The sequence below is a fragment of the Crocodylus porosus genome, unplaced genomic scaffold, assembly GCF_001723895.1.
Source record: "Crocodylus porosus isolate Cpor-Errol unplaced genomic scaffold, CroPor_comp1, whole genome shotgun sequence".
In the NCBI taxonomy this organism is placed as follows: domain Eukaryota; kingdom Metazoa; phylum Chordata; order Crocodylia; family Crocodylidae; genus Crocodylus; species Crocodylus porosus.
In genome coordinates this window covers 36,784,482-36,790,092 of record NW_017728949.1, presented here as the reverse complement: position 1 = coordinate 36,790,092, position 5,611 = coordinate 36,784,482, and positions in this window count along the sequence as shown.

Below are 5,611 nucleotides of genomic sequence, written 5' to 3'. Positions count from 1 at the left end.
ACTTTGTACTTGGCATTAGTTACACAGTCTATATGGAAAAGGAATCACTAAGTTAAGTTTGCAGACTTAAGCCATGTGTATTTAGTAATAATCAGGAGCTATTTGAGGATTATCTAGAATATTCATACAAGAATTAAACATCTTCCTGAAAATGATGATCCACTACCTAATCTGAGTACATTTACTTTGTATTTATTGTAGCATAGCTAACATTTTTTTATGGTCTAGAACACTAAATTTTTCAATGTAACGACACTAAAAATCTGTAGGTACACTTTGTACTCAAACGTATTAACTTTTGCCATCAGCTCCAAGTTGGTTAAAGCTGTCAGGTATGTTGATGATCCTTCATTCAGGCTAAAAGAAAGGAATAATGCTAGTATTATTCTAGGCTCTAGGCTGCAAATCTAAGTAGACCTGAGCTGTATAGTCTGCCTGGGGCTGATTGTAAAACACAGGACTAAGCTGATTAGTTGTGGATGAATGTAAGAGGTAGAAGATGCCAGAAAACAAGCAAACAATAGAACTCATGACTCTGGGGGGAAGCACAGGCCTAATCCATAATACAAAGTTCTGTCAGCAAAACTCTGCATGCACCTACACCCAAAGTGCCTTTGTGGTGGCACAACTCTCTTTTTGTTTTCTCCAAGTTTTACCACCATTGCTAAGTAAGATAAGCCATCAGCCATCAGCAGAAGCCATATTTAGATACTTTTGGGTTATCTGCTAGTTGCTGCCATCTTTTTAGCACCTAATGCCTTCCCAGGGCACTTAGTGCTTTGACAGCATAACTGCTATAGTAGGGCCACACAAAAGTGGCAGAAGAGCACGGCAGTTCAGCAATGTGGCTATTGTCTGCTGTTGGATGTTACAACTTCAGATAGAAGTAAGTATGGAAAAAGCCCAAGAGAAAGTTTCTTCTGGGCACAGTGGGTGTATCTACATGAGACACTACCTACCCAGTAGCCTAATTCTACTGTGCATTAGCATTCAGGGCAAAAACTATGCTAATGCACAGTAGTATTAGGCTACTGTGCAGTTAGCATCACTAAAAAACTGTGTGCCGACACTACTGTGCAGTAGCGCCAGTTACTGTACATTGACTTAGTACTTGGCTATACAAGTGCTAAACTTAATGCTCAGTAACTACAGGGCATGTAGATGCACCCGGTATTCACTAGAAAGACAGATTTTGATATCTAGACAAGGCAACTGCCTGCTGCTGGTTTCACATTTGTTCTGGGAATCAAAACTTTGCACATTCTTTATAAATAAACATTTTATTTATCAAAGAAAACCTGATTTGTACCTTGATTTTACCTTCTAATGGAAACAACCTGGCAAGTACCCAAATACTGGCTAACTCAGGCCAAAAGGGGCAACAGGACAGACATACATATATGAAAAAGAAGGTTTTATGTATTATTTTAAAATTTAGAATTAATATATCAAACACATCAGTTAGCAGGCTCTAGCATATACAGCAAGAATTAATTAAACCTCATAGCAAAAATACCAACCAAAATAACCCAAACATTTGCACCCAACATAAAGAGAGTAGCTGTGAGGCAGGCCTTGTGGATTTACTAAATAGAAGATAGACTTCAGAACAAGAACAAGCAGATGGCAACAGTGTTAGCAAATGTCATGTCCCTTTGCATCTCAGCATTTTTTTCTTTTTAAAAATCGACAAGTTATTGGCAGGTTTTACTTGTACTTGTTTCTTCTGACCAAAGTTGAATTCTATAGTATATACTGAGTGCCTCTTCCACCCACACATCTACCATCCAGAGAGCTCCCACACAATCAGAATCCATCCTGTCCAATACCCTTAAACACCCTGGCACTCTTGAACTCTAAAACACATGAGCAACCACTTAGGTACAAATCACCAAGTTCTATGTAACTCTGTGCCCTGTGCCCCATCCCAGTAGTTGGGGAACGGGGTGGTGAACTTTATGACTGATTTGTATATAAGCATATATGTATGCAAATACATGCATAGATTACATAATATTTAAAGAATTTCATATGGAGCTGTATGGTGTTTGGCTGCCATGTACGAGGTAAATTTCAAAGTCAAGGGACCCTCACAGAAAATTCCCTATGAGCATCTCCCTCTCTTTATAGTGAAGGTCCTCTAGGTGAATTGTCATTAGTCATCTTAACTGCAGCTGGATAGCTTAAAGGAGAAATGGTTCTTAGGCAGATCCTAGTGTATTTAGGACTTTTTGAGATCAAAACCCCCTTTTTGAGATCATACTCCCACTCAGAAGCTATTCAAAACATTGAGAATCACTGTATAATAGTGTGATAAGTTGCTGAATTCCCCACCAAATTCAATTTCTAACTGAATTCTAGATGTAAGATAATTAACTTAAAGTCTCCAAATATACTCATTTCCATGTTATTTGCTGCTTGTGACTTGCTTGTCATTTAAGTTAATAGGAATTTGGACATTGAATTCAAGAATACAAGAGCAGTTTCCTTAGTTTTGGTCATTAATATTCCATTACAGGCACCTTTAGGAAAAAAGGCAAAAGAACACTTAAAAATAGGAACTATTTCCCTTAAATCCCAAATATGTCAGTAAGAGAAAAGAAGTAATTTAAGACTGCAAATCCTAACCAAAAGGACACTATTGTATACTTAACTTACCATTAAACTGTAGCTGTGTACCTTATTCAGACTTCTGTAGCAAAGGTGTCCTTAAGGACTTGAAAAAAATTAATAGAAGAGTAGCTGAGTAAATTTGATACATCTTAGATGAAATATGAAGTACCCCTAATATAAACTTCATAGGTTTCTTCTGAGGTTGAGAGCTGTAGAAGAATAAAAATGAATAACAGATGTGTTACCACAAATATTTCCCACATATTTCCCACAAATATAAACAGAAATCACTATATAACAAATAGACCAAGAGTATATTACCTCTGTAGTCATTTGCACTATGCTGCAATTCTAGTTTTCTAAACTACAGCTACTCAGAACTCTTTGGGTTAACCAAAAATGGGCAATGTCTAGGGTGGTCATCACAGAGGGCAGTCTGGTTGTCCTCTGTCCTCTTTTGATATGAAACCAGACACCTTTATGTCCTCTATTTCGCTCTTCAAGAGAAAAAAATAGAGGATATAAAGGCATCTGGTTTTGTATCAATAGAGGACAGACTAGCAGAAAACCGGAATGTCCTCTAATATGGCCACCCTAACAATGTTCCCCTGGGCTTAGCTGAATGAAACTCTGCTCCCATTCTACTTCCAAAACCAGAAGGTAAATGTGTGTTCAGTTGAACTTAGGAACTCCACAGGTTCTCAACTATATTTTTAACTCTGCTTATTATCTGCCTCTGCTTTTTCTATTCCCTCAGCTTTATTTAAGTTTTTTGAACCAAAGCTGCTTATGATTAAGGAAATTTCAAGCACCATGAGTCTGGCCTACAGAGCATATCCATTATTAGTTGCATTGATTTTAAAAGTTTAATTATCTGTGTCAGTCCCTAATTTAGAAAGACTGTAATGCAAGCATTGATTCAAGGGATGCTCGACTTTTTCTGATGGCTCTTAATTGGCTATTCAGCTAGAACCTTGCGTGGAAAAATTATTCCTTGATGTATTAGAAATAGGTCTAATTGGATTCCCTAGTAATAAAAGTAGTTAGTTTATGTTAATCTGGTAGTTTAATGTGCCTTCAGATGACAGTCTTTTAACACAATTATTGGATTCTCAGACAAAAGGTAAATATGGGGCGTTAGAAGGGTTCTGTTGACATCTGCTTTGTAGAAGTTATAAATTGCCTAGATGTATTCATTTAATATTTGAGTATTTGAGTTGGAAGAGCAGGTTCTACCAAAATAACCTGACAGAAATTTTGTACTGACCTTTAGTAAACCCCTTAAAGCTACACAAGACCTTGCAATCTCTCCTGCTCTCTTCCTCAATCTCTATCTAAAGAAAACTGACACCAGAAGCTTGTATAGCTACCATGCTAGATGCCTGAAATTTCAAGCCCAAAGGATACTTACAGGAGCTTTGGCCTGAGTAGCTTGACTATAGTATTTGATGTACTATAAAAACAGGGAAATTGGGGTGTCTATATCCAAGTATCCATCATCCATTAATCATACACATGGGAAACCTATCTGAGGTTCATTTATTTAGTGTATTCTTTCAGCATTCTTTTGCCAGAAGACATCCTCCGTCTTCTAATATTTTGCTTTGTAAAAGTAGTTCATTCATGTTTTAAATCTGGTATCCAGCTTTTAATCACATGCAAGCAAAGAAAAAGAGGAATTATTATGTCTGTGAAGACAAGTATATAAGAAGTTGTATTGTAAAGGATGTAAAAGTGACTTTTGAATAATAAAGTAAAGCATCTTGCAGTTCTGCCATTATCAGTGCTAGAGGGTTGTTCTTTAATAGTAATACAATCTACATTACTTTTAAATATGATAAGGAATTTCAAGTGGTATTAGCACAGCTAATGTTTTTACATTTATAGAGTGATCTAGGATTGATTCTGACTGCTCTTGAGGTTTTTTTCACTTCATCATCTGGACTGCATTCTCTGGAGTAGGCTTGTGACTTCTCACTGTGGTTATACCCACAAATCATTGATCAAATAGAGAACTGAAAACATAAATCCAGACTCCTAGTCCATGGATATGATCTCTATAATAACATTAGGACAAATTATTATTTTTTAAAAGACTATAGAAGATGGAGAAATATCCTGAGGTAGAGTTTTCTACTAGTCAGGTGCTTTTTCATGGCATCCTTCTTTCTTTCTTTCTTTAAAAATGGCCATCAACAGGAGTGTATGCTCAGAGCTCTGAAAGCTTTTCCCTGTTTTGTGAGCCTTTCTCCTTCCCTGTTTTGTTTTCCCTCCTTGAGACAGTCTGACCCTTTTGCTAATGTAGTCCCCCACTTTTCATTATTTTTTCCTACCTTTTTACCCTTTTCTCAGCCCTTTCTCCTGCAATAACCCTCTGTCCCTCCTCTTCCCCTCCCTCTCCCTCAGGTTGTTTTTTGTTTTCTCTCCATCTCCCTGCAGCTTTTCTGCTGCTTATTGTTTTCCCTTCCCTGACAGGTTGCTTACCTTTCTCTTCTCCCCTGGGGTTAGTTGGTTTATTTCCAGTTTCTTTGTTCCCTATATAAGAGGGCTGCGCATCCCCCACCCCTCTGGTTCCTTGCAGGGTTAACCCGTTTTTTGCTGAATGCAGCTCCCAGTGGTTCACTGCCGGGGCTTCAGCCCCTGTGGACCAGGACTTTGGTCTCTGGCTTCATTCCCCTCCCTCTGTTTGGAGTGGAGGAGTGTGCTGCTGCTGTGGGGGTGCTCATAGGCTGCAACCATGTCCTCTGTGCTGCCTGGGTGAGTTCAGACCCCATCATCTTCCTCAACTCCCTCCGCTTTAGTGCATGAGGTTGTGGTAGCAGGTGTGTCTGTTGGCGGTGTTTTTTGCCTTGCAATGTCTCTAGACACACCAGCCATGTGTGTGGTAGCCTCAAATATTCCTCCATTTCTCTTGGATGATGACTTCACTAACCGCACCCTTATGGCATGGTTACAGGGCCAGTCCATAGACTGCTGATTAGCAGCAAGGTCCCTGAGT